Raw genomic sequence first — 14,173 nt, forward strand, 5'->3', positions numbered from 1 at the left:
ATGAATTTTCCTATTATTTTTATTTATTTCTATTTATCTGTTTTTTTTTCTTTCTCATAAATTGATTCTGGTTTTCTGATTGTATTTTGTTTCCTTGGGTAATCAGTTTTTAATTTTAAACATTTAAAAGCATTTAATTTTATACAAATATATTGCAAGGTTAACTGATAAAAAGAATTTAGTGCCTAGAACAATGATGTTTATAAAAAATTTACTACCTATAATTGCTGTCAACATGCCTGTCTAAATTCTTGGGCATGCAACTCTTCATAGGTCAATCTGATGTGCATGTGGCCCTTCACTTCAAAAGGTAGTGCACCCCTATTATAATAATAGTAAAATTTTTCCTTAACTTTGAAGGCTTATACAGATTGAAAGCATGCATACATGATTTTTTTTAGATCATGTATGCATGCTTTTGAGATGTTAAAGTAAATACTACTGAAAATTGACCCGAAGTTCGAATTAATTAAGCAAGAAAAAAGATTTTAATCATGTTTTAGAATTAAATTAGAAGAAAAAAAAATGCTCCTCACATTAAATTTTTAAATTAAGTTACTTCATAACTTTTTTAATTTTACTTGAATATCACTTCTGAAATTTAATAGCATTAAGAATAATAATGAAAACAATTATAAAATGCAATTGAAGTCTTCAAAATTAAAATATTAATGAGCTTTAAGAAGGTTTAGAAAGAAAAACAGACCTTTTTATGGGCTCCTAAAACCATATTTAAATTTATGGTTTTTTAGGAATGGAAACCCTTTCATACTTGTGAATAAGCAAATTTTTAAATATTACCAAAGCTACGACAAACAGTTTAAATTTTATAATGGTTTAGCCAAATAACTATTTTTATTGCTTACTCAGGAAATGAAAGCGAAAAAAAAATTTGAATAATGTAATCTACATGCATTTAAAAAGGTTTTAAACACAAGACCTGAAATTTTCATATTATATGAACTAATGATTATTTTAATAACTAATAAAACTGATTCACAGACGTTAAAATTATTTTTACTCACCATCTGGGAAGTTGAATTCGGGATTCTTTTTCCACTTTTCTCAATTTGAATCTGTGTTATGGTAAATGTTTCTTTCAATAAAAGTTCCAACGTAGTTGCCGATAAATCTTTTACATTTGGAGTAGGCCGTAGTTCAAATATAAGATGCAAGTGATTAGGCAGTTCTTTGTAAATATTCTTTACATAAAGCAGAAACATCTGTATCTAAAAATAATAGGAAAATCACAAAAGCATAATTATTTTTTACAATTTAGAATATATTTTCTTCTTTCATTCGGTATGTAGCCTGATAATGCAACCAACTGATTTCATGATTCTGTTACGAATCATACTATTAATAATCATTCATTATATTAATGCTCTTTCAAATATTTTGCCTTTTTTAATATAATCATAATTAATATCATGATGTTATATGATATGATAATTATACGATATGGTAAATACATCATATAATTATTATAATTTCATATGTTATCACGATAAAGGTGGAGCATGTTTATATATCACAAAACTGTATCCATATTGACCAATGCAGAGTATTAAATATTTATACACAATGTTTTTTCTTCTTCAATAGAGAGTTTGTCATAAACCAATTCTGATTAAATAAGCAACAGACACTACAAAAGAAAGCGTCTGTAGTCAATCATTTTTAATTAAAATTTTAAAAGAAAAAAAAACACATAAATGTTTCATAAAATTTCAACAAGAAATTAAAAAGAATATAGTTCTTCTTTAAAAAAACTACTGCAGAAAACTGCATTGAGTTAAAATATTTACAAGTGATAAAATTTATGATGAAATCTACTTTATTTTAATGCATAGATTTAAATTTGCTGAACCCTATTTTTAAGCAACACAACCATATCATAATTAATATTTTACATGTTTTCTTTTGCTTTGAAGTCAAACATTGATTATACTAAGGTTTCACCTTATTTACTAAAAATTCAACAGAATGTATGTAACTAATATAGTTTCCGTTATTAGTAGAATTCATTTTTATTCATAAGGAATTAACTAAATTTAAGGTTTCTTATTCTCAGAGCAGCCCACCTAATACCATAACTACAGAAGTTTTCACCCTATTTACTAAAAATTCAACAGAATGTATATAACTAATATAGTTTCCGTTATTAGTAGAATTCATTTTTATTCATAAGGAATTAACTAAATTTAAGATTTTAAATAAATATTAAATTTTAAGTTAAAAATTAGTTAAATTGTTATGTTGTTCCAAACATCATCATGCCTACTTTATGATGAGAAATTAAGATAAGAAGTTTATTACATTTAAAGTTCATTTTATTAGCTCTCCTTGGTATTTTTATGGAAATGGGTTAAAAAACTAAAAGCGTAAATTTTATTAAAGCGTAAATTGTTTTGTTTATGAAGATTTTTAATTAACATAATTGCAGAGTGCGTTAGAGGACGCTATACAGGGTGCGAAACCGTTCAAGATAAATTCTCCTTCAACTACATTAGTAATTTAAAGTATAGAAAAATGCGAGATACATTAGAATAAACTACAAGTTTCAACAATACACTCTAAAAACTGTACCTCTGATTTCAGAGGCACAAGCTAAATGTACCGTGTATTTTCTCGCGTAAGAGGCACATAACTAATGTGCCTTTAAAAATGAGAGGCACCACGAGAAATTGAAGGCACCAAAGCAAACGCCAGTCAATGCGCGGTACGAAAAGACTTTTGTGCCTTTCATTTCTTTTTCTTCGGTACGATCATGTAACGGAGAACAAGCGCATGCGCACATCAGTGAAAAATTTTATGACGAAATACGTTTTCTGTCCCTTCCCATCCACGCTACCGATGGAAGAAGTTTGTCTACAAATGTGTTCTATCGATGTTATAAAAATGCTTGAATTTGGTAAGTTTAATACTTATATCTTATTTTTATATTTATTCCTAAGTAACGACGGCATCTTTTTTATTAATACATTTCAATTTTTATTACTGAATTATTAATGCTACAAATCTTATAAAAATGTTTAAGCGAGAGAGCTAACCCTAGTTATGTTTACATTTCTGTTGTAGTTGTATTATTTATGTTTTATCATTATAATATTAAGAGGAATGTTTTTAAAGTGCCCTATATTTGTTCTGTAGTGTTTGATTATAATTTTGTATGAGGTTTTCAATGTGGCGATAGCTATGAATAAGAAATCATTTTTATTTGAAATACCAATTTGCTTTTTTGTTTATCTTAGTTTACATTCGAGAGCTATCACAGAAATTCTCTCACAGAATGATTGAATAATTTAAAAAACAACGAAGAATGTTTTCGAATTTTTATTATAATTATGAAAAGTATACTTTCAATTATTAGCTATTTTAGAAAACAATTGACATTGATATCTAATTATAATTATTTCAAACTGTTACTAAACTTACAGTTGATATAAACCTGAAGAAAAAAATAAGATTATGCTTTATTTATATTTTAAATATGGTGTAAGCATGGGAGAAAAAGGCAATCTTCTAATGATTTATAAATTTTTAATTAGTTATTATTTTTTTTGAAAAAGTAATGTTTAAAAATGTTTTATTCTAACATCACAGCTTTCAGTGTATAATTTCAAATTTTAGTTTTGAATTTATGACTCAAAATAGATAACATGGGATATATAATTATTTACGACTGTGAAACTCCTTTTAAAAATTGTAACATTTCAAATTGAAATTTAATTTATTTGATTTTTAAAAAGGATTAATAGCTTGCTCCAGGGTGCTCTTGTGGCACAGCTGGTTAAATTATCTTTCACACTGCTTATTAGAGAACTAGGGTAATGAGTTAGATCCTGGCAATGTATAAAACAACTGGCGTGTATACTTTGCATATAAATTCCGCCACAACTGAAAGTTCTCTCATTGGTTATCGTGCAGAAGATTCAAACGAGCTAGCTCAAGCGGAGTCCACTTTATCTGACCAGTATCAAAATTACATGGCATTTTAACCATGGCCGTTAAAAAGTAAAGCCCTAGAAATAGGATTTTTGGTCATGGTTGAGTGATGGGCGGTGATGAGTACCTTGCTCTTTGTTTAAAATAATATAATGCCAAGTACTTAACAGCTTGAACTTTTTGAAAAATATTAAAGTATTGCTAACTAGAGCAGTTTAATTTACATAATTTTGATATCAATAACTATATATAAAAAATAAAAAAATTATTTGCATAACATTCATTGGATCACAAATGGATTAGATATGCAGAATCGCTGTTGTGTCACTGGCATTTTCCAAGATAAATTCTTAACGCTTTATCGATATATACTGAATACTTTATTTAAAAAATATTTGGTACTTCATATTCAATGCTCAACACTTTATACTCCATGTTTTCTTGCTACGAAAAGCTACCTAGTAAAACTTTCTAATTCAGCATCAGTGATAATAATTTTTAAGAAACTTTTATTTTTTTTATTGTTATTGCTACCTTACCTGTGTTACTTAGAATAACATTATCAAAAAACTTTTATTAATCTATAACTAATGCTTTTCCTGAACTGTAGTAAAAAAAATATGAAGCGAAGCAATTTTGATAACAATATTTAGAAAGAAAATATATTGATTGTAAGGATTGATATGTGTATAAACTTGATACAGTGAAATTTTTTTTTTTTTTTTGCTCTCTGAAAGACAATTTAATGTTTGTGTAATCTAAATTTATATTATTAGTATAACTAAATGATTAATAGTTTTTTTTGCTGTTACTTTTTGTCTCGACTGTGTTCCAGTAAATGCAAAAAAATGTTTTTAATTATTAAATATTTTTATAAATAATAAATAATTACTTTTCGATTTACATTTGAATTTTCTTTGTTGACTCCAATTTTGTTTTGTGTTAAGAACAATCCTTGCACTTTCTTATGTATTTAAGCTTAGATAGGTTTACACTTTTTTTTTCTTTAACATGTTGAATGCCACACTAATTTTACATGGCTTGTCCGTCTGGCCAAAATGATTTTTTCAGTATATATTACAATTATTTCTTCAAACCATTTTAGTAATAATAATATAAAAAAAAATTAGAGCATTAAAAATTTATTCGAGTTATGTGTTTCGAATAATCTAGGCACCAGTCACCGGTGACCCCTATGGCATTCAACGTGTTAAATTAGTTCAATAATATTATATATAAAAATTATTTTAGCTAAACCTATTCTTAATGTAATAAAATCTTCATGAATGTATTTGTGTACAGTCCGCAAAAAAAAAAACGAATCACCCTGAATAACTTTCGTTCTAATGATCGGATTTTCACGAACTAAGTGTCAATCTTAATGGTTCCTGGGGGTGACCTCAAATATGCTAATTAATTAGTGCTAACTATTAATTAAGTTACGAAATCAGACACAAAAACGTACTTTCTCTGAATAAACATGCATTTTTTTTTACACATTTGGATTTCTTATCTTCAAAATATAGGGGGTAGCCGCAATCTGGGAAATGTGGTCCCAATAGTTTGGTCAGGAGAGCGATTCAAAGTTCGTACCCCTTAATGTTAATTTCGCTTTTTGCGTTTTCAGTCATATTTTCAAAACTAATGAAGCAATTCAAAAAAAATTGCACCCACTCATAAAACTTATTTACCCAAAGATAATTTCATGCAAAAAATAATTTTTAATAATTATTTATTATTTTTTATTATTTAATTAAAGTGAGGATGAAAAAATATTGAATTATAAGGTATGAATGTTTTTATACCATATTAATCTACATATTTTTCAATTGGAAAATCTAAAGTTTCAACTGTTTTTATTTATTAGAAGCTGAGAAAAATTAAAATTAATTATTTTTAAAAAAATAATTTGGCGACAATAAAGAAATAACTAATTGGGGCGATTAATATTAAAATGTGATAAACTTGGAAGGAACTTGACTTAGCGCGCGTAGCGTAAAATTTCATTCATATTTTTTTCGCTAATAATCGTTTGCTAATCTTTTTATTTTTATTTCTTTCACACTATAAAATACGATGTTTCTTTTTTAGTCATTTAATAATTTATTTGCAATTTAGTAAAGAATTTTGAATAAAAAACACTTTATTCAACAAATGTCTAGTTTTAAAAAAGCGTGCTTCTGATAGAATACACCAGATTGTGCTTATTTAATGTGATTATTTTTTATTTTTTTTATTTTGTTTTTCAATAACTGATACAATTTCAATAATATACATACGTATGCATAGATTTGGAATAATATATTTATCAATTTCTTGAATATATATTTTATAAATATTAATAAAAATACGTAAAACATCTCTCACAACATCGCAAATTTCTCAACATCTTATAGGGTAAACTAAACAATGAAGGAACACTTAAGCTTAGCTTGCCTTTAAAAAAAATTCATAAAAATTTCAAAATTTGTAATTTTAGCTAAATGATGGTTTCGACATATTTGTTATTAAATGCAAATTATGTAAAAAAAGTTAGATAACTTACATAATATTGTTTTAAGCTTTTGGTGGTTTAAATAATAAGTAGTAAGATGACCAATTGAAGGAACAGTTCTTACCAGTGAATAAACACTAAATTTTCCAGAGAATGAACACTTAATTTTGATAATGTTTGATGCTCGTTAGGAATCCATAGGCCACACAAATGTCTAAAAACAAGATTTTTCTTGGAATTACGACATATAACCATAGTTAATGTGGAAAATTTTACTTTTTTTTCAGTCATGGAATGGAAAGTAAAATATGTTTGAATACATAATTTTAAAAAAATGTTTTTCATTTTTTTCTCACAGTTTAATAGTCCGTTCTAAATTATGAATGTTTATCATTGTGTAATCTAATGATGTTTTTATTATTATTATAATTCGATCATTTTTTTGTTTAATCTTTTCCTCATATTTTTTAAGCTTTTTTTAAATCTTTTTAAGTATTTTTTCTCTCTTCGTCATGAGTAATTTATTTCTTTTTCTTTTGATTTAACCTTCCTCTTTTTTCCAAATTTTTGGCCAATGTAAATGAATCTTCGAAATTTCTTTTGATTTTCCAGTTCCATTTCCAGAATTCCTCACTGGATAATAAATGAGAAAAAGGAGTTTCGAAGTTTGAGTAAAACCCATCTGTCATTGACTTATATCTAGTAGTTACTTATGAAACCAATCGTTTTTGCAACTAACAATGCCTCAAGAGGACTTATCTCAAAATCGGTTTTCAAGATACTTTCATTATTAATGTTAGTTGTCTCAGCTTCAGAGCCAAAATTTGATTATACAATTGTTCTTTTTGAAATAAATTCTTCAATATAGAGAAAAGCGCAGGCTATTGGATATTTGGGAGATTAAACTTTTCTGTCAATGTTCCTTTAAAAATTTGCAACATAACTTGTGAGATTTCCTTCTCAAGCTTCTGAAGAAATAGCGCATCGTTACTAACGAAGCATGTGTTTTGTTGATAAGTTGTCTTGCTCATTAACTCTTGGTGTCTGTTTTGCATGCATTTGTTACAGTCAACGTTTTCAACATCGAATGAAAAAATATCGCATTTCATAAAAGCATTTTAACTTCATCAGTTGATGCCTCAAATCTTATTTGAAAATGGATGTAAAATTTTCTAGACATATTGTTTTACAATTCTTTTGTTTTCAAGATCTAAGAGATTTCCAAGAAATACGTAAAAAACTAAACCAGAAAATTCGTTTTGAGGAACAAAACTTGCTCAGTTTCAAATTGATATGAGATTTATACCTATCCAGAAGAAGCAAAATTAGGAATTTGATTGCATTTTTAATTAGCCATGGGTATAAACATTTGCAATATATTTGTAAAATGTTGCTGCGGTCATCGTTTCATTTCATGAATAGCTTTTTCCAATGAAATATGTAGCAGGGACTGAATCTGTAATATCTCTACGAATTCTTATTCTTCTGTAAGGAAAAACTACCAATGGAGGTACTTTTTCTTTCCTAGGTACTTTAGAATATAAATCCTTATAATTTTTAAGGCCGCAGATTTTTCCCGTTTAAGGGCAGTATTCAACTCTTGTTTCATTCGCATTGTAAATACAATCTCTCTAAGTTCTCTGAAGATTCTCTGAAGTTCTTAAAACCAGTATTTCGAATATTATTCTCTAAGGGAAGTTTTGCCTTTTGAAATTATCTTCGCATTGCACTGAGTTATCGGTGGATGTCACCTTAAAAAAACTTCACCCATTTTTCACCTAGATAATTGTCTTTAAATGGATTTTTCCTACCAGTTCCCGTTAGGACATTAAAGACGGCAATAGGATAATAATTTAGCTAATTATTGGCACAAAATCCTGCAAAGATTCCATTCAAGCTTTTATTATTATATTTAGTTGTTATATTTAGTTAATAAACATAGTTTATTAAGGAGTCTAAGGTATGATGTAATAACTAATCATTACATTTATAAAGATAAATAATAAATTAATTATTATTATAATTCTTTAAATAAATTTAGCAATTAAATTTGCATATTTAAATGAAATAGTTATAGGAACTATTCATACAACATTTAACTGAATTTTAGGAGTCCTCTATGTCGCTGAACTACTAATTATCCAAGTAAAATCATATTTCACACATACTATTCATTCACTGGGAAATCTATTCTCAGTGAAGGAACATGCCTGTTCCTTCACTGGTTAGAAGTTGTTTTTTTATTTTTAACATAATTTTGATTTATAATATGACAAAAGGTACAAGAAAATTAAAATTTTTCTTTTATTTTCATTAACTTGAAAAAATCCCAGTAAAGGAACACTTGTTTATACATTGGTTTTTCATCGTTCTGTAATCCAGTTAATAAACACCCCCTAATCTCAGTGCTTGCTTATGTTATGATGCTTAAAATAAATAAAATGTAACTTCAATGACCATATTTTGAATTCTTTTTTTCACAATGAAAAGAAAAAGCATTATTATATGCAATTAATTGTAGTTTAAACGGATAACAACAAACACTGACCTTATAATTTTGTCAAAGAAACAAGGCGTTGAACAGATACTAACAAATTCAAAACTTTTTCCAGAGAAGACTCAAAGACCAGATAACTAAATGCATTGTTAAAGGACTTCCTATTGTTAGGTAGTAAGCTACTCTTACCAATCAATCTAAATTAAAACGTTTAAAATCTTATTTCTAAGAAATATCTATGAAATGCTCCTTCATTTGTTGGTTTACCCTATATCACCCTAATCTTAAAAGAAATTTCCGGAAGTGTATCGCAGAACTATTTTACCTACTATTTAATAAAATGTTAACATTTTAAAATTCTTATTCTTTTCCATTTTACGTTTATTATTTCTTCATTAATATACTAATAATTTTTTTAGACTTTTAATTTAGATTTTCTTTAATTTAGGTTTCCTTTTCAAATTATAGTCAAGTTTTTTTTAAAGAATTATTGTCTGCTAGCTAAGAATAAAACCTTGTTAAGAAATTAAAAACATTCAGCTGTTTAAAATAATTTAATGCAAAACAGCTGATTATTTACTTAGCATGCTATTTTTTTGAAAAAAGAATATAGATTATTGATTGTCTTCTTTTTTTTGTTTCTTGTGACTTCAACTTATATTATCTAAAATAGTGTTGATGTTTTACAAGTCACTACAAAGTGGATAAAGATACCGAACATAAAAAGCTGTGGAATACGTAACCAATTTTTTTAGTGTCTTAAAATATCTCAGTATCTTAAATATCGTCCTACTATCTTAGTTGTGAAATTAAATTTTTAATTATCTGACCACGTGTGATTCACTAATTATTTCATTATATCTTTTACTCTTTAAGATACCAAGTAGATTTTTTTTCTGATAATATACTAAACTATTTTGTTTAATTTTTTACTTTAGCATGATTTCCAAGATATTATTGTAGTATAATTTGTTATCGGGAAAATGCCTTATTTTGTTAATCAGGAAATACTAAAAATTGAAATTTGTAAGGATTCCGAAGCTGTGCACACAATACACAATTTCCGACCTTATTTTAATAAAAAAAAATTAAAAAAAACGTGGCAAGTAGGCTAACATACTTTTTACAGAAACTGTGAAAACTAATTTTTCCTATATTTCGTCAAAAGAGGATAAGAATGATATTGCTCCAAGGGACCTACTCAATAATTTCGCTATTTCCAGAATGAAATCTGTTTGATCGAAACATATTATTCCTTGAAAATTACACGAGGGAAAAATTAACTTTTATTATTTATCTAAGCTTATTCCATTTATTTAATGATAGCGGTATTAAGGTTAAGGATATGCGTCGGAAGCTCCGTTTATTATTATACTATAAATGCATTAAATCATGTAGCTTGAATAATTTATTGTAAGTAAATTATTTAGTAATTTTAAGCAAATAAGGGTGTAAAAATAAACTCGATCGAAATACTCCGAAAGTATACCCTGAAATATATGTAGAATAAACTTTGGAATCGATATATAAAAAATACCTTTTCAAACAACTTCGAGTAGGACGGAAACGCTAACTTGTTTAAAAAAGTTGTCCTTGTTACTATTTAATTTCGATTCCTGGTACTAGGGGACATTCCATTTTCACATTCGACTTTTGAAATTTCATTTGTAAACGGAATTTTTTTATGACCTTAAACTAAAATGTTAAGGCTTGCAGCAAAAAAAAAAATTTTTTTTTTTTACTGCATTAATTTTTTTACAAAGTAGTGAATTATTATTTTTTCAATCTAAGAACCTGTGCCTATAGCATATGTAAAACTTATTTTAATATCGAGTGAAATAATTTAATATGTTGTGTAACTAAATGGATAATCCCAAGAAACTGAATCGAAAATATAAAAAGTTCATTGATTTAAAAAAATAATAGATGGTAATAAAAATAGACATGTTTTGAGCGTCCAATAATAAAAGTCACAAGTTATCCAAGCCTGACAAGTCTTGAGAATGGGCGATTATATTTGAAAACACGAAACATGTCGACTTTTACTTCCCTCTTCATATGTTTTGAAGCCAGTTGAGTTTTTATCGTCAATTATACTGTTTTACATTTAGGTCTTGATCATTATTTTGATAAGGATTTCACACTAGTTAAAGTAAACATATGCATTTTAATATTTTATCAGGATTCATATGGTCTTTAAAAATGTAAGAACATCAATATTGTAAAAGTTATATTTAACTTAAAAATTAACATTTTGACACCAGATATTTTGAGTTAATGAAATTAAATATTTTATCTCTTAAGTTTTTGTGCCCCCATTTCAGTATCTTAAGGATCTTACGAGCTCTGTTTAAAAAGAGATCATCAGATATATATAAGAAAGCAAAAATAACCATAGTAGCAGTATTTGGTGGTAAATGTAGCTTATCGTAATTGAAGAATATGCTGTGCGACATTTTATGGTGAATTTGCGAACGTATAAGTTTCAGAATGTATCGAAACATGAGGATGCTATTTGCTAATCATCTTTATCCAAAGGAAACGATGTAACCTAAATATCTAGTAGAATGAAGCGATTTTTTAAGCAATGAATCCTACAATTTGCAACATATTATTTCAATATCTTATTCTTAAACATAACATATTTCAATCTTTTTAAAATGCCACTAAACATTCAGCAATTCCTTGAGTTATAGAAAAAAGAAATATCGTAAATTATAGAAAGCCTTGTGAATGTGCATTAGAATTATTATACAATCTATATTTTATTTTTCAAGCACTTTTTTTTCTTCAAATTTTCTTGCCTAGAAGACTCGATTAAAACTGTAAAAATGATTATCCCTAAAATTTTGTATATAGCTATAATAAGTTATGCTCATTTTATTTTAGTATAAAATCCTCGAATAAATATAGTAAAAACAGTGTAATCTAAACAATATCAGATAAAAAGTTCATGTATTTAAATTCTAAAAACTATCATAAATAATTTATAAATCGATTCAAATTTACTTTTCAAAGGAGATTAAAATAATACTTTTTTTGCTTTTTGGACAGAAATCCCCTAAAAAAATTGTTTATGGCCTGGAAACTTCGAGATATTTTCTATTAACAATAAATTAAGCCCCTCCGAGCAATCACTGAACATTATTTCAATTTTTTTACTATCAGAGTTTGGTTGCGTAGCAACCTAGTAAAATTAAGCACTCCTCTTTTGAATTAGTCAATGGGTTATCTTAAAATATTTATTAGCGCAGGCGACTTTTTTTGGCGGTTTTCTGGACTATCGCCAAATATATAAACCTTTATTGCAACCCAATTTACGACCCAATTGTTTTGAAATTTTGTCTACCCCCCCTAATTTAAGGGTCTAGATTCCAAATATGTAAAAAAAATTATATGTTTATTCAGAGAAAGTACGTTTTTGTGTCTGATTTCGTAACTTAATTAATAGTTAGCACTAATTAATTAACATATTTGAGGTCACCCCCAGGAACCATTAAGATTGACACTTAGTTCGTGAAAATCCGATCATTAGAACGAAAGTTATTCAGGGTGATTCGTTTTTTTTTTTGCGGACTGTACATTGTGATAGAAACTTTTAACAACTTATTCAAATAAAATACTCTTACATTGATAAGTCCTGTTTTAAATGTTCTAGCCGAGATGAATGCATGACAAAACACTGACATGGAGAGGAAAACCACTAAGCCTGCTACAGTTAGTCTGGCGTCCAGGGGACTCAAACCCATGATCCAACTACCTCGGAGGGTATTTTACATCAGCACTGTGGTCTGCTAAACTATAAATAATGTGGATGCTGTGGGAAGGATTTGATCAGGCCTCCTCTGCAAATGCTTTGCCCATGTACCTCCCCCGGCAAAGTGTTGAGCATTTTTTCTTCCGGATACAACCTTTAAATGTCCGTTGCTATTTCTCTGAATTATTGTGATTCTGTATTAATAACTAGTGAAAACTAAAAGAAAGAAAAATGTGTGTCATTTGATTTTTTTCAAAATTTGGAAAATGTTTTAATAAAAGTTCTCTGCGAAACATGTGGACTTTTTTTATAAGGGTTTGCATTAAACGAATCTTACCATTTCCAAGTAAAATTGACTTACATTACCAAGTAAATTGTTCCACTCTGTAAAGCAAATTTATCTATATGTTATCACCTTTTACTATTATATTTTATTTTCTCATTATAGTGCTAATTTTTTTAATTTTGTTTTATTTTAAATTATTATAATTTATAATAAATTTTAAATTATTATAATTTAATAAATAAATTATTATAATTTATAATATTATAATTTGGTTTTGGCTATTCTCACTGGTTAAATTACTCATTGTATTAAGTGTGTTTATCATTATAATTTTGCTTCCGGTGTTGTGTTTTCTTTTTTTACCTGCACTTTTTCTTTATTGACCTTTAATTATGATATTACTATATATATATACATAGCCTATACTAAGTATTTCAAATTATTTGCCAGATTTTAAAATTCTTAGCCAAAGGAAAATGTTAGAAATTTTTTATGATAGATTTTTTCTGTAGGAAACTTTTAAACATAATACAAATTTATTATAAATTAATTATTTTATAAAAATGCAAATAGAAATTTAGAGTCATTTTGCTGTTGGGGAGGAGTAAACGTGCAATGAATGGGGGAGAGATTGAAAAATGCAGATGTTTTATCGTGTTTGAGGGGAGGAAATAAACATAGATTGAGGTTTATTTTTGGCAACGTATTAGATTAGTGTAGTAATATAAAGATAAACCTGAATCGACGCTATGTTCTGCGTTATTAAATTAGTGCATAGATTATTGTCATGAAAAAATATTTTTTCTGCTAAAATAATCTGCATCTTGTTTTTCGTTTGAAAACAGCTTTCGCCAATACTTTCCCTCAAAAGGGAACAAGGTCTTTTTTCTTCAATTGTAAACTAGCCATTGTACATTTTCTCTATGGGCTAATTTTATTTAGTACATTAGATTGTTGTAATCAAGTTTAAGTTAAAATAATTTTTATTTTAATAATATTTATAAAACAAATGCATGTTTAATGATTGGGGATAAAAATGCGGAATTTCACGATTTTTAAAATACTATAAAAAATAAAAATTCTGAAACAAGCTTTCAAAAAAAATTGCAAAATTCTTTTCATATATTCAGAGCTCAAATAAAATTGTCAATTAAGTAATATTAAGTACAGTTAGTTCTAAAAAAATTGAAA

At 27.0% G+C, this 14,173-nt stretch overlaps 1 long non-coding RNA gene across 1 annotated transcript; it reads left to right on the forward strand.

Moving 5' to 3' along the window:
* Positions 1 to 2,576: 2,576 nt before the first annotated feature.
* On the forward strand, positions 2,577 to 12,989 carry LOC147806605 (uncharacterized). The gene is made up of 2 exons (XR_015436003.1): positions 2,577 to 2,914; positions 12,598 to 12,989. It is a non-coding gene; the product is annotated as an uncharacterized LOC147806605 (long non-coding RNA).
* The last annotated feature ends 1,184 nt before the right edge of the window (positions 12,990 to 14,173 follow it).

This window comes from Parasteatoda tepidariorum, chromosome 8 (genome assembly GCF_982258835.1).
Source record: "Parasteatoda tepidariorum strain Cologne lab strain chromosome 8, Ptep-v5.0, whole genome shotgun sequence".
In the NCBI taxonomy this organism is placed as follows: Eukaryota; Metazoa; Arthropoda; class Arachnida; order Araneae; family Theridiidae; genus Parasteatoda; species Parasteatoda tepidariorum.